This window comes from Lissotriton helveticus, chromosome 3_2 (assembly GCF_964261635.1).
Source record: "Lissotriton helveticus chromosome 3_2, aLisHel1.1, whole genome shotgun sequence".
Classification (NCBI taxonomy): domain Eukaryota; kingdom Metazoa; phylum Chordata; class Amphibia; order Caudata; family Salamandridae; genus Lissotriton; species Lissotriton helveticus.
Window position 1 is genome coordinate 172,124,028 of NC_136062.1, and position 20,711 is coordinate 172,144,738.

The 20,711-nt window shown below is 43.8% G+C and overlaps 1 long non-coding RNA gene across 1 annotated transcript; it reads right to left on the minus strand.

The window, feature by feature from the left end:
- Window positions 1–3,079: 3,079 nt before the first annotated feature.
- Window positions 3,080–17,595, minus strand: LOC144826255 (uncharacterized). Its single transcript, XR_013609736.1, has 3 exons — window positions 17,516–17,595; window positions 10,364–10,439; window positions 3,080–3,241 (listed from the first exon to the last, which is right to left on the minus strand). It is a non-coding gene; the product is annotated as an uncharacterized LOC144826255 (long non-coding RNA).
- Window positions 17,596–20,711: the final 3,116 nt, after the last annotated feature.

Sequence of the window (20,711 nt, forward strand, 5' to 3'; positions counted from 1 at the left end):
GCCGAAAAGTTGGCGGATCTCAGCCAGGCGTGGTGACGAATCGCCACCGTCGTTGCCATCGCTCTACCTAGCGAGTCCGTGATGTCCAGTCCACATCTGATGGAGTACCGTGCCGCATTTTGACTCTCTGCAAGGGCTTGGGCGAGTTTGGTCCGGGCCTCCTCCGTACATTGTGGCAGCACGTCCGCGACCATGTCCCACAGAGAGTGGGTGTAACGGCCCAAGAGGCACGCGGTGTTAACTGACCGCAATCCCAAACTCTTTTTGCCATATTGCTCGTACCTCTTGGATTCCCGATCGGGGGGAGCCGTCGGGAATGCGGTCTGGGAGTTAGAGGCCTGGATGACCAGGCTCTCGGGGGTGGGGTGGGAGGACAGGAAGCAAGGGTCGCCCGGAGCCGGGCGGTGGCGTCTGGCCACGTTCCTATCTACAGGGGGATCTGTAGCGGGCCTGGACCCGGTGCCCAGAAGAACGTCAGACAAGGCTTCATTAAACGGCAACAGAGGCTCCGAAGAGCTTGCTTGTGGTTTAAGAACCTCAGTGAGGAGGTTAGTCCTCACGGCCGCGATGGGGAGCGCAAGGGATAAGGCCTTGGCCGCCCGCGTCAACACCACACTATAGGCTGCCCCCTCCTCCGTAGCCACGGTAGGAGGGGAGACAAAGCTAGTGTCTGGCGAGGTGTCCAGACCACTGGCGTCCCATAGATCACCTGCCCTGTCCTGATAAGGCTGGCACTCACGGGCCAGAGGGTCCTCAGACCCCTCCCAATCTGCCTCACCACCCATCTCCTGATATTCAGGATCAAAACATGGGGCCGGATCATAGAAGTAAAAATCTCCCATCGGCGTCGAAAGCGGCGTCGAGCGACGCCGCTCCGGCGCCGGAGCCGGACCAAGGGGGGAACTGGGGACGGCATTGACCGTGGTCGGCGCCGGGGGCGACACCCTAGCAGTCGGCGCCGGCGAGGTCGTAAGGTCGACCGGCGACGACCCAGATCCGGCTGAGTCCTGCGGCGTCGGGACCGAAGTCGCCAGGGCCAAAGCACCCGACGGCGCCGGGGCCGAAGCACCCGGCCCGCTTGGGCTCCCAGTCGGGGCCGCGGGCCTGAAGGCGCTGCGGAACCCGACGGAGGAGTGAGCGACCTCATGGCCGAGAGGAAGGCGTCAATCTCCTCCGACGTCGCGTTCTGCCCTGGGACCAGCGGGTATGGAGCAGGCAGCGACGCCTGCGGCTCCGACGGAGCCGTGTGGGCGGTGTCACCCGAACCCCCGGCCACGTCGCGCGAGCGTCGGGGGAGTCAGAAGAGCGATGTCACCTCTTCGACTTCTTGTGCCTCTTACCAGAGGACTTGGAGCTCGAGGAGTGGTGTCGATCCTCCGAGCCGTGATGACTCCGGCCCCGCGACCGGTCCCTCATCCTCCTTCTGGACCGGGACCTCGAACGGCGCGGGCCGACTGCCGGAGCTCGAGGCGCTTCCGGGACCGCTCCCGCCTAGCCTTCGACGTCAAGGCCCGGCAGTCGGGGCACAACTTGTCATCGTGGTCAGGCCCCAGGCAATGAAGACACCGGCGATGGGGGTCGGTAACCGACATCAGTCACTTGCAGTCGACGCAGGGTTTAAACCCGGGCATCCATACCGGCACTGTCGGAGTTGTTTGATTTAAAAAAAGATCAAAAAGTTTAGTCAAAAAATTACTAAAGGGTACCACTGTTCCCGGATCGGCGCTTGCTGGCACGGAAAAAATGAGAACTGACGTCAGCGCACGAGGACGGTGTCTAAGTACTCCGGCAACGTCATCCCGGCGCCGCCGACGGATGCGGAGCCGCAGACGATGCCTACCGACGCATAAGGGTACTGCTGCACAAAAGTTTCCGGATCCAGTCTAAAACCTGGGGGATATTCTAAGGTAAGGAATCTAATACTAACCTGTTTCTTTCAAATAAAGAAATGGCTGCATTGTAACATTACCAGTAAGAAAGAAGTGGAGTAACTTCAAAACGCGTCGGGTGTTTTCGTTGCCAATAAAAACACACTGAGCATTAATAGAGGCCACGGCACTAGTTTTTCTCGTTTTTATGAGGATTTAGGCCAGGAACTGTTTGGATTGACGGGGGTGGCTACCACGCTGTGTGCCCGCCAACATTAAAGAGGCTCGGACCACCCAAGAATTTCTTTGTATATATATATATATGTATATATATATATGTATATACACATATCTACGTAGCATAAAATTATAATACTTTTTTTTAATGGTGTGTTTGTTGTAGAGTATTTGGATGTTCTGTTGTGCAATATACAGCTTGCAGAAACGTACACTGCGTGTTGGTACTTGATATAGACACGTGTAATAAATACATGCACCATTAGCTGTTGTAATATCGAATTTATGTCCTAAATTGGCAAGATGATTTTATATACCCAGGGGCGCATCGAGGCTATGCTGTGCAATACAGAGCCTGCCAAACACATAACACTATATTGGGGCCACTTAGACCCATGAACTGTATGCAGCAGACAATGGTGTAATATAACACTTTTTTATTTTAAGTATTAGCTGCATGATATGCCTTTTTAAAAGGGTTTTCAGTGTATTGATGCTACTTTATAATTTTGACAAATTATCATAGTGACTGTTTGGTGTAATATATGCAGGAGATATCATGCCAGTACACTGTCATTTTTTTTGTATTAACAGCTTTGTAAGGTAATTCTGCTGTGTGCGGTTATTTGGCGAGCAATCCTACTGTTTAATGTAGAGCTGGTGCTCTGGACCCAGCTGTGCATAGACAATACAATAACAGCCTTACTGATTATGTTCCTGTTTCACAAGGAGATCTGTGGGTGTGTACAAGTGTTTCAAATATAACAAATCCTAGGCAACTTGAGGGTCCTTAAAATTGTCAGGTACATTAACACACATTGGATAAATCTGACAGTGTACTCGGCAAAAAACAACAACTAAATTTCAAAAATATATTGTTCATTTATTTAAAAAAGATTACACATAAGAATTAAAAACCATGTGATTGGGCGAAAATACAATCAATTACAATAATAATGGCCACACTATAAGAATTACAATAATAATAAACATAGTCTAAAACATAAATGATGTGAATACAATGCATATATAAAATTAAATAAGAGACTAAACAACAACAGTGGGTAAAGGGTATTATTTTCTCTACGCGCGTTTCGGCGTTACACACGCCTTCTTCTGGAGAACCCTTGAAGATTCTAAAAAGAAACAATTTTATACATTACAATTACAATCAAATATATATATTGCCTAAAATGTACACTGTCATTGATACAAAAACTGCTTGTAGTTGGAGGCTTATAGAAAACATAGGGCTGGTTTAAATAAAGGAAAAGTGAGATAGGTAATTGAGAATCAAGTGCAGAATAAAAACCGCCACACCAGTGCATTGTGTGTAGAAGAGCAAAATCAAGCACACCAATCCCCTGAATGAGCCCAGATGTGTGAGTGAATTCTGTTAATCATGCTTCAAAAAGGAACAGAAATAGAACCTAAAAAGAGTGAAGCATGGGCACAAGATGACACAAAAGGAAAATTCTAGATGGATAAAAACAGTTCAGAACTGAAATAGAAAATAAAGTGATCTGAGGAAAGATTTTTTAAACGGCATGGAAGTAAATAATGCTCCTAGGAGTCTCAGCAGATTAATAAAAAAGGTTATAGGTATATTCTAGATTACTTACAGGTGTCTACTACGTAGCTTTTGCCAATGATAAATGGCGCCTGCAATAGTTGATTAAAAATGACCTCCTTTCATGTATGAATACTATTAGGCAACAAAAGTGGAAATACTGTATGTTATGTTATGTTATGTTATGTTATGTTATTAAGCTTTTGTATAGCGTACAGCTACTCACAAGGAGTGTCCCGACGCTTTCCACCATCAACTCATAATGAAATAACACAACACAGCTAAAAACAAACAACAGAACAAAGCAAAAACAGTAGGCAGTTAAAACAGACTAGGAGTTAAAAAGCCAGGTCTTCAGGCCCCTCCTAAACTGGAGCAGGTTGGCAGTACTCCGAAGAGAAAATGGAAGCAGATTCCAAAGCTGGGGGGCTCTGCAGCCAAAAGACCGCCCTCCCGCACGGGCCTTCCTCACCCATGGAACCACCGCTTTACAAAGAGCTTCCGAGCGGAGGGAACGAGCTGGACGATAAAAAGTCAGTCTCCGCTGCAGATATCCCGCTCCTGATCCATGCAGAGCTTTATGCATCAGGGTCAAGGATTTAAACTGGATCCGCTTCCTAATGGGGAGCCAGTGAAGCGTCTGGAGCAGCCCGGAAGCTCGAGCTCGTCTCCCTAAGCCAAAGATCGCCCGGGCAGCAGAGTTCTGCACCACCTGAAGGCGCTGGACCAGATAATCGGGAAGGCCGAGAAAAAGAGCATTGGCGTAATCTAGCCTCGAACCGACCAGAGCCTGCACAGTAATCCTCCTGTGCTCCTCAGATAACAAAGGCAAAAATTTGCGGAGCATTTTCAGTAATCCGTAGCAGGTGCCGGCCAGGCCAAGAATGTGAATTCGGAGCGACAGCTGATTGTCTAGCTTGACGCCCAAATTTTTGGCCACCACGGAGGACTGTGCGGGAGGACTCATGTCGGACGGCCACCAATGCTGCCACTCCGGATCGGCAACGCAACCAAAAAATAAAATCTCGGACTTGCCCGAGTTGGCCCTCAGACCGTTCCGCTGGAACCAGTCGAAGACCAGCGCAAGGCAGTCCCGGATTCTCTCTCCCACAAACTCTTGATCTTTCCCGCATGTGAAGAGGAGTTGCGTGTCGTCGGCATAGGAGACGATCTGGGCCCCATACGCCTCCACCAAGGCCGCCAGAGGGGACATAAAGATGTTAAATAATGTGGGGCTCAACACAGAACCCTGTGGAACCCCAACTCCCAAAGGCAGCATCTCGGCGGAGCTCTGGGAAACCCAGACCGTCTGGCGGCGGCCTTCCAGGAAAGAAGTAAACCACCTGAGCACCGTCCCCCTCAGGCCGATGTCATAAAGCCTAGTTAGAAGCGCCTTATGGGGGACGGTGTCGAAAGCCGCCGAAAGATCTAACATGACCAGCATGGCCCTGCCGCCGGCATCCAGAGTCTCCCTGATGATCTCAGTCACCTCTATCAAAGCTGTTTCCGTACTAAAATTAGGACGGAAGCCCGATTGAGATGGATGGAGCAGATTATTGGCTTCCAAAAAACTAGACAGAACACCGTGGGCATGTTTTTCCGTCAGCTTCGCTAGTGCTGGTAACAGCGAGATTGGCCTGTAGTTCGCCAAGACTTCGGTGTCAAGGCCCGGTTTTTTTAGGAGGGGGGTCACCATCGCTCTTTTCCAAGAGCTGGGGACCCGTCCCTCCCTCAGGGAGGCATTAAGGATGGAGTTGACCAAAGGGTTCACCACTGCCGCCATCCCGGCCAAAAATTTGGGAGGGCAGGGGTCAAGTGGCGAGCCAGATTTAAGGTTGGCCAACAACGTATGAGAGGCCTCGCTGGAAACAGTAGGGAAGTCGGACAGCACTGCCGCAGAAATCTGCGGCAGTCTACAGTCCACCCTCGCACCGCTGCCTCCATCCGGTTCCTCCACGAAGGTGGCCTGAATGGCCATGATCTTATTTGTGAAGAAACCAGCGAGATCGCATGCCCAAGCATCCGCCGAAGCTGGTGGGGGCGGATGGGAGCTGGGGATCGTAAACTCCTTCACAATATTAAAGATCTCCTTACAGGAGTTCGCAGATGCCTCTATCCTCCTAGCCAGATAAACCCTCTTGGCACCGAGAATGTCCCGATGGTAAGCCTTCAACACCATATCAGTGAGACTATGATTCCATTTCTGGATGTGATGGTTAAAATCGAGAATAACACTTTGGAAACTGAAGTGTATCACAAAGATACAGATAAGAACACAGCACTCCAGTACAACAGTTTTCACTCAAAGAAACTTATTGATAATCTGCCGTATTCTTTAATGCTTCGAGCAAAAAGGATCTGTTCACAAGAGGAGACTTTGCAAATAAACCTCAAAACAATAACTTCAAAGTATCCATCCAAAAAATATCCTGTTGACATAATAGAAACAGCCAGAAACAAAACTGACAATGTCTCGAGGGAAAGCTTGTTGAAAAAAAGTATTAAAGAACCACGCCAACGGCAGGTATTTGTCAGCAAATATTCCACAAGCTCACCAAATATAAAAAAGATCATTAATCGACATTGGGATCTGTTAAGCCATGAGACTGATTTCAAGGATTTATTCATGAACAGACCCATTTTTGCCTACAGGAGATCGCAGAACATCAGGGAGTTAATCAAACCCAAAGTGATATCTGAAACCACTGTTTTCAAAGGAATGCGAAAATGTACCAACTGTGTACATTGCAACAATGTAATGGTAACAAGCACGGTGAGACATCCACATACAGGAGAACTGATTCCCACTAAGATCAGTGCAGATTGTAATTCCTCCAGTGTGATATATGCCATTAAGTGCCCGTGTGGCTTGCTGTATGTGGGCAAAACAGAGAGAAAAATTAAGACCCGCATCTCAGAGCACAAAAGTACAATTCGCAATAAAAATCCCAACAGTAGTCTGGCGACCCATTGGGACAAAAATAAGCATACGATTGCACAGATGAAGTTCCAGGTTCTGGAAATGGTGATACCCACCCCAGGAAGAAATCACACCAAAACCTTGTTACAGAGGGAGATCTTTTGGATCAAACGTCTTAATACCCAAGATCCTTTTGGGATCAATGATCGAGCGGACTTAAGTTGTTATCTATGACATTGCACTTATATTCCACGCTGCAGGATCTGTTATGAATTTCTCATGTTGTTTACTGTTCACATTATTTTATTAATTAACCATGTCTGCACATGTATGTGTTGGAAATCGATATGCCCCTCCTTTTTCTTTCACATTTTTTTATATTCTTTTTAACCACACCATACAATTTTTTTTCATCATCTGAACCCCAGCTCAGTCGTTTATTTTTGTTTCTGGCCCGGACCGCCTTCTGGTCCGTTTTTTATGTTTAGCGCCTTATCTGACGTCATCACATAAGGCCGTCGCGCCTCGCATTGAACTTGTAATCACCGCCGCCACTCGGGGTTGCTTGGACGGAGGGCCGCTAGCTGAGTTGGAGCACATTCGGGAATCGAGAGGTAACCGTTACTGCGTCTCGTTAGATCAGTACCGCATAGCGTAGTAGACCCGCTTTCATAGAAGGTGCTTCATATTTTACAGGCTAACTTCCCTGGTTGGTTTCTGTGACGGGTATATTGGAGTATCGTTGATGGTGCAGAACGCACAAGCACAACGAGGTTAGTTTGCATATTTAGAATTACGGCTGTGTCATCAGCCACAAGCATTTAGGCGGTGTGTTGTACTTGTAACTCTGATCCTCGACAAAACGTGGTAATATTTATCTGTGCACCCGGCGCGGAGTCTTGTTCATGTTATTCTTCCGTTTTGCAGATTGGGACGTTTCTGATGACTAATAGGCACACTGCCCCTACACCTCCGCCGTTTTCACAGCACCGTTTTCACAGCACTTGCTCTAACCGACAGGTTCTTCATTGTCCACCCTCGTTGGGTAAATGTAAGCAGAATTTTTTTCTGTTATCTTTTGAACACACGCACATATTTTTGCATATATCTTATGTTTTTTTCATTCTCGTTTTTAGAGAATATTGAGATTCCTCACATTCTGATAAACATCAACCCAGACTGGTGTTCCAAACTTAAAACGTATCACAACGTATTAGTACAATCTATGTAAGTTTACTTACTTTTACTATGATACAGAAACAATCACGTGTGTTTAATCATTATCATGAATAATTGTTCTACACTGTGGCAAGTCTATTATCTTGTTTATTGAAGGCTAAGAGTAGCATAAGCATTACAGGATTATCATGCATTTTGTTTATCTTGTTTGTAGGTACCGCCCCTGAAGAAGGGCCTGGTGGCCCGAAATGCATTGGGCAGGGCAAATTCGTTAAGAGAAACTTAAGGAATGTATTATTTACCTTATAATCAAGTGTTTTGTTTATGTTCATACGAACAAATGAATTTATACATCTACATGTATTGATCTTGTTTACAGTGATACTGAGATCTAATCAGTGCATTTGTGTACACTTATAAAATACATATATGAAACGCAGCTTTTTGTGTTGTCTAAAAATTTGTATTGGAATTTTCATTGAAATTAATTTGATTTAGGGATCCACTCTGGATCAGCAACAGTGCGCAGAGGCTCAGCAGGTTCGCTTGTTGTTATTTGTTATATATGTTTCTTCACCGCAATTTGGACATTGCGTTATCCTCCGCAGCACGCTTGTGTTGAAGTGTTTCAAAAAGTTTTTTTGCATAAATTGTTAAACAAGGTGTGCATCTCCCACCACTAATTATTAAGCCTTCAACACCGCCTTGTAGGCAAGTTTAACCTCCCCATCGTACACAAGGCGCCAGGCCCTCTCGGCCACCTTGCACTGCCTACGAGCCACACGGAGCGCCTCCGTAAACCACGGGGCAGAGTGCCGAACCACCGTGGACCGGGGGACAACCTTGGGGGCAAGATCATCCAGCCGATCGGTAAGCCAACGCTGCAGAGTCTCCGTGTCGCTATCCAGGTCACCCGAGAGAAGACAAGGGTGCTCCAGCAGCGCCTGCTCGAGCAAGTCGGGAGTTACTCTATGAAGCGCTCTCGAGGCCGGTCTGAGCGAGGTAGGCGCTCTGTAATCCGGACGCGCACATTCCAGCACCAAAAAACTAATCAACCGGTGATCAGTCCAGGGCATCTGCAGGGTAGCAACCTCCATAAGTGGAACAGATGAAAACACCTGATCCAGGGTGTTCCCCTTCTCATGTGTTGGCCCTGACACGCATGGAATAAGACCAAGCGGAGATGTAACATCCAGCAGTTTGGCCGCATCAGGGTCATCCGCCACATCCAGGTGGAAATTGAAATCACCGGCCACAATGCAGTGCTGGGTGGACAGCGCCAACTCAGAGACGACAGTCTGTAGATCCTCCAAAAAGGAACCCACAGGACCTGGTGGTCTATAGACCAGCAACCCCTTCAGGGCCTGACCCGGGGACAATCTGATCGTAAAAGCAAGCGACTCGGCATTCCCAATAGGGTTCAAGGGAAGCACTGAGCAGGAGACGCTCTTTTTCACCACAACCGCTACTCCCCCTCCCCTACCCTTCGCTCTGTCCTGACGGAAGATGTTATATTCCGGCGGGATGGCAGAGAAGACGTCCGGATGGGAAGCCTCTCCGAGCCAGGTTTCTGTCAGTAGCAGGCACAGGGGATTTTCCCTGACCAAAAGGTCGTGAATGTGCAGGGCATGACGACCTACCGACCTTGTGTTCAGCAGCATACAAAGATGCCTCGCATCAGCAGTTGCCTGGCGGGAAACTGTAGCACAAGACAAGGCAGGCGTCCAGCCGCAGGACGGGCAGCAACGTTTGCCCCTAAACCGCCCCGGGAAAACGGAGCGGCAAGAGCTAGAATGGCCCCGCATGTCCCGCAGTGACGCAGAAGAATAGCAAATCATCGCAGCCAGAGTAGTGCCGGCCAAGGTCCCCCGCCGCCCCGACGCCTCCGGGACGCTGACGGGCGCAGACGGGCAGGACTCTTGCACGACTCAGGCACAGCGAGGGCGTCAACCTGCGCGTCACGCTGCGCGTATGAGAGCAACTTTAAATAGGCTCTCACGTCACCCTGCGCGCGCGAAGTCCGCTCTAAGATGGCGGCCGCCGCAGGATGAAGTCCCCCAACCCAAAATGGCGCCGAGAAAGATCCCCTGAGCCCGGACCCACCAAAGTGGTGGTGATTGGAGGCACAAAGTGCACTTTTAGATGCAGTGAGGGGGCAGGAGGCGAGCGCTAAGGCAACACGAAGCCACAATTTAAAAAACAAGGGTAAGTCCCAAAATTAAAACACAAACCCAAATCAAACACGAGAAGGTTTTAAAACACAGCGCTAGTGCAGCGCGAGTTAAGCTAGGTGGTAAGTGTATATATATATATAGCTCCACTGTATGCGTGAGCCACATGTCATCTTATAAATAACTGAGGTTAATACCTGTTAAAAAGGCAGAAGGGATTCTGCAATGGACTCAACTTTTAAAAGATCGCCCAATTTTGGGGCGCTGTGACATAAAGCAGAAATGATGAACTGCTGAATTCAGAGCAGCGCTCGGGACCCCTCATGACCTACGGTCAAGATAAAATAAAGCCCAAAATAAAGCTTATTCATCAGTAAAGATGTAACACTAAATCGAACATCAAATGTAGAATGAATACCTTCAATAGTTTTTAAAGTCCAGATGATTTTGATGTCTCATCGGATACGTGACCAATGAAATACATTTTGGATAAACTGAAAGAAAAAAAGGAGGTATAAAAAGGACTAAATGACAAGTTGCTAGCTGAGGTTAATACGATAACAGAGATAGCATAAGTCATATCAGTAAAGCAGGTAAGGGTCTGCGTAATAAAAAAGTCAAGTGCCGACAGACCAACCCTGCTGCACTGTAGGTCTGTCTAGTGTAAATATCGGTATTTTAATCAGGGTAGCAGTGATGGAGCGAGATAGAAAACAAAATTTTGTTTAAACTCGCAAAGTCACATTTCCATAACATGAATAAAATTATTAATGATTTGTGATATGTCGTGCTAATACAACCTAGATTAAACTTTACACGTGGGGGGACTAACATGTGTGCTCATAAACGTGCATAAATGTTGCATCTTTTTGTTCGTGCAAAATAATAAAATAATTTATTGTTTTCGTTTTTGTCATTACTAACTGCTGCATACTTAAATTAAGCATGTGCTTGTTTTGCTTTTCCTTGTCTGTGTGATGTCATTTCTACTATTCTAGGTGCATATGGGTCTCATTGAAAAACGGAGACTGGTAAATATAAACGCTGCTTTATTTGTTTGCTATGGCTAGGTAACATTTTGATTAATCGGGTGGGTTAATTATTTAGTAAACCATGGGGTGGATACAGAATATACTTTATTTCTTACATTAATACTTTTCTTGTGTTTGTTTTATACTAGAAATCATAAGTTGCCTGCTTTTGAGGCCTAGCTATTTGAGCCGCAAAATAAAAGCTGATCTATAATTCTGCAGAAAGTCACGAGACGCCCATTCTGAATTAAAACGTTTATTGAAGCTGCATTCACAAAGCAAAAACTGATGAGCTGACATCATTCTGTCGGACATGGCCAAGGTCGAAAGTGAACTTTTTGTCAGTCCTTAACTTGGCATCCGCGGAAGTTGCTCTGAAAAGCTATGGAAGCTGCGAGGATGATCTGTTACAAAGTTGCAATAGCAGGAAGCCTCTGGCTTCACGTGGAAGAGACAATGGTCTTTGTAAGACATGATTTTGTGGAACTTTTTAAGAATCGGGTGACATGTCACTTGTCACTTTCAGCCAATGGGACGTCGAGTATTTCTGAAAACTTTCCTTTGCTAGTTTAGTTAGCGTAGAAAGGTATAAAAAGTCATGCCCTTAGGGTTGGGCTGGCTGCTGCTTTCTGACTTTCCGATGAGGGTGATGTGCTGCTGGACTTTGCGTGGAGCACGTAAGAATCCTCAAAGAACTTTACTTTAATTTCTGTCTATTTAGCTCAGTTAGGGAAATAGGTTTTAGAAATGCTAAACTTTATATAATTCTTTGAAGTTAATTCAATTGCTTAAATTGTATTTTTCTCAATTTCTTTACCATCATGCTTGCTTTATTGCAAATAAATTTCATTTATAAAACTTACAACTTATATACCATAATTTAGAAAATAAAATCTTACTTTTAACAAACAAGCTGGTCTTGGTTATTTAGAAGTATAGGTTACCTTTAGCTAGATCACGTCGCCTATGGTGGTCGTTTAAATGGTTGGGTTTTATTCTAATGACAATATTCTTTCTGCAAATATATAAAATGTTTATAGTTTGTAAATAATGTGTATATAGATTTATTTGACCACCTGATTCAGTAGGCCCAAAATATATCAGGTTCATAAATGGGTCCATGTATAGTTTAGAATTTTGTTTATAGGTTATGAAATTGGGTAGTGTAGTTTATGATATATTTTCTATAGCCCGCTGGATCAATTATCTGGTAGCAGAAATTGATGGTTGCTAAGGGGTAACCAAGGTAACATGTTGGTTGCTAAGGATTACGTCATGGTATGCAAATAGGATTAATGTTTTAACAATTGTTAAGTTCGTTTTTCGTGCCTATCTGTAAGCTATACCGGTATAGATTGTGTGGCGAGAAATTAGTCACGCAAGCCATCTGTTCGTTTGTAGTGATATCGCCGAGTATCACAAGAGGTATCGCCGTGTACCATAGTGTTGTCGCCGAGCAGCACAGTTTTAGGGCTAGGTCTGATTCTTGTATAGTGAGGATTTTCTAAGAAATCAAAGCAGCATGAGAATAGGGACAAAGCGCCTTCCATAAAACTCACTGTGATGAGAGTATTAGTTATATCCGAGCTTGAGTGAAGGGTAAAATTTAACGTCGGTGCATGATTATCTATAAACAGGTTAGAGTCCTGTACGGGTACATGTTTCATATCTATAAACAGGTGAGAGCCCTGTACGGATAACGTCGTTATTTTGCTAACGGTACATGATTTCTATAAACAGGTGAGAGTCCTGTACGGATTTCGCGTGTGTTTGAATTTAGGGAATTTTCCGTGTAAAAGTGCGAGTTTGAGTTGTATTTTATGTTCAAGTGGAACTCTTAGAACTTTTCACTTCGCGGTGGGTTCAGAGCAAAGCGAGTTCATAATTATACATGTTAGAAGGGTGGGGTAAGGTTACTCTACTGACAATTGAATATTATCCTTAGTGTGAATAGCGCCGTCTATTCCGAAGTGTGGATACTTGAATGTATGTAAACTATCCTAATTAGTGAAACGAACAGATGTTGTCTTTATAAGTCATTGTTAAGAATTAATTTACACTGAAAAGTGTTCTTAAAATGGCGCTGTGAAAAGATTTTGTGAAGGAGGGGTAAGCGCCAGGAGTGAGAAGCGAGAAACCGCAGCTGCTGTGTACGTCACAGAGCCGCGCTGGGATTGGGTGACCTACGTCACAAGCTGTATTCTGATTGGCTCCTGAGTCTCTGACGGCCTGTGAGCTGATTGGTCCTTCAGAAATTCTCCAAATTTATAGGTTGAGCAGGAAACTGACGTAGCTCAACCGCCATTGGCTTGTTGGTGTGTTTCGCGCACGGATTGGTTGTTTTGCGGAACATCCCGGAAATATTTTAAGAAACGATTTTGTGAATTATATTTAACTTTTAAAAATGAGTTATCATTTTAAACATGTTGAGAAAAAGACAACATCAGAATCAAATAATTCTGAACCAAAGAAAAAGTACGTGAGAAAAGCAGACTACTGGCCTGGTGGAAGATTGAGAGTGAGATTGATTAAAAAGCCAATAGAACAAGTTGAAGAAATCAGTAGTCAAAAGAGTCCTGGAAAAGAGGTTGGAGTTGGAAGGAAAATAGAAGTGATATCGAGAAAAGGGAAGAGAATAATTAGACCAAACCAGAAATACAAGTCTCCTGAGTGGACTTACTTAGTAATTCCACCTGTTATAGACATATATGATAGTAGTGAAGAAGAAAACGAAATCCAAGAAATTAGTGACAATGATTGAAGTACAAAATTATTAAATTGGCATAAGGCTGAAGAAATCCTGTTAGTTGACATAAGGTCGAAGAAGAACTGTCTAGTAGAAGAAAACTTATGTATGACATAAGGTCGAAGAAATCTTGTTTAGGGTTATAAAAGAAAAATATATTTTAAAAGGGGGGTGTATATAAATTTTAAAATTTATTTTTATTTTTGAAGCTAGAAGCTAAAACTAACCTAAAAATGCCTTACATTAAGAAGAGCACTTCAAAATGCTCTGTTTTTAAAAGATGCTGTAAGATGACTCTGGTATGTCTGCTCATTTTAGTTCTGCTCTGGTTGGTACTAGCTGTGATCATACCTTTAGAAATGAATAAAGAATTACACAAAGTTAATTTAACAAGCAAAGCTCTGGTTAGCCAAACTAAACATAGTGCATCTGCAAAGGTAATTGATCATCAACCTAACATTCATCAAGATAAATCAATAGGTGATTTTTCAAGCAATACTTTCACAAAGCTTTTGAGTGAATATGTAAAGGTAATGGATGCAAAGGATTGTTATGTGTGCGTTAAGTTACCCGCTTCTGTTTCTGAGGGAGTAACATATAATATGCTTCCTCTCACTTATGCTGTTACATGTAGTGTATTAACTAGTTTATTTTATCAAACTGGTCGTTTAGAATATTACTATTCAAATTATGATGAGATTTTTGCTAATGTCAAGATTGATAATGCTTTAAATAAGCATAAGAAAGCTAAACAATTGAGAGAATATTTCCTTGTTACTAATGAACTCACTTATGAGTATGCTTATAAGAATAATCTAACATGTAAATTAAGTGCTGAAGGGAAGAAATTTCTGAATATGGTTGAGGAGAGAAGAGCAATTTATAAGAGAAATGAATTAGTCAAGCAGACTAAGTCATCATTCTGGCAAAAAGAAGATGAGAAACTAAATGGCAAAATGCTTGAAAATATTGCAATTCACATAGACAAACCTGTTAGTGGAAAGCTTTGCATTAGAAGAGATAACACACTTTTTGATAATTATTTTGTAGGTGCAAGCAACTGTGAAGATACTTATCAGATTATGGGAGGTTGGGGATTTAAAGGTGGAAAAGATCCTATCTTTCCTGGAATTTATTTTGTTTGTGGTGACAAAGCCTACTACAACCTTCCAGACCATTGGTATGGAACTTGTTATGTGGGAATTGTTTTTCCTAAAGTGTTTCATGTTGACAGAGATTCAGAAGGATTATTTAAAATCCATAATTATGTAAATAGAGCTAAAAGAGAAACTTTTACTGAAGTTCTGGGAGATATTTTTCAAGCTGTAATACCTTTTGTTGGTATAACCTTAAATGCAGGGAGAATCAGAAAATTGTCCACTATAGTTGATAGATTATCAACTGACACTGCTGATGGATTTCAATTAGTGAATGTTGAAGTTATTGCAATTAGATCCATGGTAATTCAAGACCGTCTTGCTTTAGACATACTCTTAGCAAAAGAGGGAGGAGTCTGTGGCATTTTACATGTCCAACATTGCTGTACATATATACCGGATGAAAGTAAAAATATTGAAATGTATATTAAGAATATTACACAAATGCATTCTGAAATAATTCCTTTAGAAGAAGAAGATTTTACTGGGAAACTTTCAAATAGGTTTCAAGCAATTAAAAACTGGTTTCATAATATCGGAAGTTCAATTCTTGGCAAGATTCTGGCACCTTTGATTATAATAGTATTCATTTTTATTTTGACTAAAGTAGGTTGTTTGTTACATAAAAGAAAGAAGCATTTGAGAGAAAAGAAGAGAATTTATAAACTGAGAAAAGAAGAGGAAAGGGAAATTGAGTTGCAGGAGTTACATAGAGAGCGTCATGTTAATTGCAAGGATTATGCTGAAACAGACTTTTAGGTTTACTAATACAATGAATTTGAATCGATTTCTTATAAATTTAATTTTACCAAAATTTTGAGTGCTGGTGTGGTGATTTGTTAATCACCAGATGAGGGAGTTGATGGAGCGAGATAGAAAACAAAATTTTGTTTAAACTCGCAAAGTCACATTTCCATAACATGAATAAAATTATTAATGATTTGTGATATGTCGTGCTAATACAACCTAGATTAAACTTTACACGTGGGGGGACTAACATGTGTGCTCATAAACGTGCATAAATGTTGCATCTTTTTGTTCGTGCAAAATAATAAAATAATTTATTGTTTTCGTTTTTGTCATTACTAACTGCTGCATACTTAAATTAAGCATGTGCTTGTTTTGCTTTTCCTTGTCTGTGTGATGTCATTTCTACTATTCTAGGTGCATATGGGTCTCATTGAAAAACGGAGACTGGTAAATATAAACGCTGCTTTATTTGTTTGCTATGGCTAGGTAACATTTTGATTAATCGGGTGGGTTAATTATTTAGTAAACCATGGGGTGGATACAGAATATACTTTATTTCTTACATTAATACTTTTCTTGTGTTTGTTTTATACTAGAAATCATAAGTTGCCTGCTTTTGAGGCCTAGCTATTTGAGCCGCAAAATAAAAGCTGATCTATAATTCTGCAGAAAGTCACGAGACGCCCATTCTGAATTAAAACGTTTATTGAAGCTGCATTCACAAAGCAAAAACTGATGAGCTGACATCATTCTGTCGGACATGGCCAAGGTCGAAAGTGAACTTTTTGTCAGTCCTTAACTTGGCATCCGCGGAAGTTGCTCTGAAAAGCTATGGAAGCTGCGAGGATGATCTGTTACAAAGTTGCAATAGCAGGAAGCCTCTGGCTTCACGTGGAAGAGACAATGGTCTTTGTAAGACATGATTTTGTGGAACTTTTTAAGAATCGGGTGACATGTCACTTGTCACTTTCAGCCAATGGGACGTCGAGTATTTCTGAAAACTTTCCTTTGCTAGTTTAGTTAGCGTAGAAAGGTATAAAAAGTCATGCCCTTAGGGTTGGGCTGGCTGCTGCTTTCTGACTTTCCGATGAGGGTGATGTGCTGCTGGACTTTGCGTGGAGCACGTAAGAATCCTCAAAGAACTTTACTTTAATTTCTGTCTATTTAGCTCAGTTAGGGAAATAGGTTTTAGAAATGCTAAACTTTATATAATTCTTTGAAGTTAATTCAATTGCTTAAATTGTATTTTTCTCAATTTCTTTACCATCATGCTTGCTTTATTGCAAATAAATTTCATTTATAAAACTTACAACTTATATACCATAATTTAGAAAATAAAATCTTACTTTTAACAAACAAGCTGGTCTTGGTTATTTAGAAGTATAGGTTACCTTTAGCTAGATCACGTCGCCTATGGTGGTCGTTTAAATGGTTGGGTTTTATTCTAATGACAATATTCTTTCTGCAAATATATAAAATGTTTATAGTTTGTAAATAATGTGTATATAGATTTATTTGACCACCTGATTCAGTAGGCCCAAAATATATCAGGTTCATAAATGGGTCCATGTATAGTTTAGAATTTTGTTTATAGGTTATGAAATTGGGTAGTGTAGTTTATGATATATTTTCTATAGCCCGCTGGATCAGCAGATTAGTCAACAGTACATAAAACGATATCAATAATATCGGGGCTAGAGAAAGATAAGATTCCACCCGGTCATGATTCCCTACAAAGTGATAGGTCCGTACATAAAGATAATTCCTACACATGATTACTATCACAAATTAGACAGCTAACGTGATACTATCCTTAACGTTATTCCTATATGGGGGTCCCTGTCTGACTGATAAATCGAACGGCGCAGGGTTCAAGGGGTACTTACATGATCACGGAAGAGTAGGGTTCTCAACATAACAGGGCCCCGAAGCAGAGAATCCTAAATGATTACGGGACCCTCTAAATACCTTAGAGAGGCGCGAACTGGCTAGCGTGAAAAGACGTCGTCTGATAATGATGACGTCATGAGAGTGTGTACAAGTGTTGCAGGCTATACATGCTTTGTCGGTCGAGCAAATGTGTGTTTTGTGCGGTTGCACAATGAAACTTATCTTGGAAATCTGCTTTATTACCCACCCCATCCCTGTTCTCTTCCATCAATCCATCTTTTCACTTCCTCATCACACACTGACTTCACTCCTGCTTAGCCGCCCTCTCCCACTTGCTTCCGTTTCTGTGGCCTCTTTCTCTTTGTTCCCGGTTCCTGCATCCCTTGATCTATTCTGCCTCAGTTCTATCCCTGGGTCCCGTCCCGTCCCGTCCCTCCCCTTCAATTCAATTGTCTGACTTTTCTTTCTGTGGACCTCTTTAACACCTTGTGTGCTCAGCGGCACGGTGGCGCTGTGCTCATGACGAGCTGAGCGCGTCATGACCACCGCGGCGCTCACACGCGGGGCTAATTCCCCTGCTGTGCTGAGCATTCCACGGAAACGGGCGCGGTCATGACGAGCTCAACTCGTCATGAGCACAGCGCCACCGTGCAGCGTGACAAGCCGAGTTCGTCACAAGCACCGTGGCGCTGCGCGTGCCCCCAGCGCCACAGGGGAATTAGCCTCGCAGCGAAGGAGTTAATTTACGGTAGGCTAGGATTAAAGACCACCTATGACTTCAGAGGTTAGAATAAACTGCGTTCACAGGGGTGTCGCGCACTCCTACTGCATGTCCAATTTTTAGGTCTTGCCGGGCGTTGCAGTCGCTCGCCCAGAGATATTGTGAGATAGCATATTTCAGAGGGGGTCTTGAAGCCCCGTACCTCCTTTCATTTGGCTTGCATCACCATTTATGCTAAACAGTGGCCTGCCATTAGAAATGGGGTTTTGTAGCCGCTGCCCTTTCGCCTTTCTGGACGGCCCATTCGGACTGGAAAGTTTGCTTCACGGCTGTCGTGAAGTAATTTCTTACCTAAGTAGGCATGTTATCTAAACTAGCTGCGGAGCACAGGATCCAGTCCAAATGGGCCATTTCAAAAGGAGGAAGGGCTGCTGGCAGGCACAACGCGCATGGCGGGCTTTCACTTTAGAATAAGGGTGCATTTTGGAGGAGATCGGACTACCATTTCGGGGGGATATCTACCTTGTGGTGTCTGCGGTGCAGCAGGTGATTAACTTCGCAATATATTTTAAAATGAAACTGTAGCCTCTTTGTAACAATTAAATAATCAAGCATGTCCGTACATAAAAGTAAAAGTTAACAATCCAAATCTGTTTGTCAAGCTACAGCCCTCCTGACCCCACCCCCATTCTTCTACCATACCTGACCCCCCAATTTCTGGGTTCCCGGAGTAAATGCTTCTCAATTGCACCACTGCTGCCAAACACGGTCAATCATCGCTTAATCTCACCTTCTGGGGATCTTGCCCGCGCAGTCGACTACTTTCCCCTCCCCTCTCATAATAGGAGGCTGCAACTTGCCTGTCTCCTCTAATCGCTCTGTAACTAACTCACCTCAGACTGACTTCCAAATGTAAATGTAAATGTCAAGGTATTTGTAGAGCACACTGTCATCAAGCGGTTTCCTGGCGCTATTACTCATCCCGCTGTGGAACCCTTCCTGGCTTTCCCTGTGAAGTGTCCACTCCTGGGCACCCCCAAGGTGAAGCCAGGTATCCTAGCGCTGTTGGGGCCGGTGTGGAGGTTAAGCAAGCTATTGCCCAGAGTTGCAGCGTGGGGCCCATGATTAGAATAGACACCGAGGTGAGAATTGTCAGGTCCGAGGAAATTGAGCCCAAGACCCGCCGAGGCGGGAATTGAACCCTGGTCCCGGGCCAGAACTCTGCATCAGGGTCTGCCGCTCTAACCATTGAGCCACGCTCCTCCACTCCTCCAGACAGCCAAACTCACGCCAAAGGGGTCGGCAACCATCGACCAAGAAGAGGCGGGCTCGTACAAAGACTAGTGCAGATTCCACAGCCAATCAGCACTCCGAATTCTGTGTAGCGCACTATGATTGGCTTAAATGTTCCCAAATCTCTAATCCTTGGACACCATATACATTAACAGGGCCTCCTACTCATAGACGATTCACAGAGTATTTTCAGTCATGGAATTGTTGTGTATGCGACCCAGAAGATTGCATGCCACAATTGGCATCCGTAACGAGATCAACAATGGGCGTCGGACATTAGGTTGACTCAGGGGGCGATCCATGTAAGTAGCGAACAGGCGGTCCACGGAATCAGGAATATTGCATTTGATAAGATTGTTAGCTTGGTAAAGTAGCCATCTCTGCCAGGGTTAAGGGCAGCCAGAATACTGCTTTTGTAGTAGTTGACTGAACATGTTCCCCGAAGTGCATAAAATAAGGGAACATGTTAAACCCCAAGTATTAAATACAAAATGGGAGACAGAAGAATTTGAAGAATGCCCGCAAAAATGTTAGAGTCTGGCGGGAGGCTAACACATCCTGTGATTCTTGGCAATCACTTAATCTCCCCTTGCCTCAAATGAATGTGTCCATCTGTAATGGAACTGAAAGCTCTCCGATACCTTCGGGTCGCGTTCACGCTATATAAAACTTCAAAAAAAAAATGGCGACCTGGGTTTCTATGTAGAGTGCCCTCGCTACAAATTTAGCAAGTGTTTTTAAATGCATCCAGTCTTACACTAGTAGTGCATGTATTATTTGTAGAATGAACGGCTTTGTTTCGATGAGATAACTGACAAGGCCCTTTGGAAGTGGTGTTTTAGTATAATGGTCTTTATGGACAGGATCTCATTTCTAAGATGCTTGTGTGTGACCCACTAGGTGGGTGGATGTGTCTGGTACTTGTCTTCGCCTGACTGAAAGGGTTCTCAACGGGGGATCGCTCACCCATATAAATGGACAATTTTCTTGTTCCTTTCTGTGGTTGTCCCTCTTCTCTGGGACTGTTCTTGAAGATGCAATGGCCCCCGATTTGGGAGGGTGAAAACTTTGAAAACATTACTTGATTAATGATTCACGTAGGGGGGGGGAGAAACAATAACATTTTAAATGCCAATAGCTCAAAACAATGTCATTGCGAGGCCTTTTGCATTGTAAAT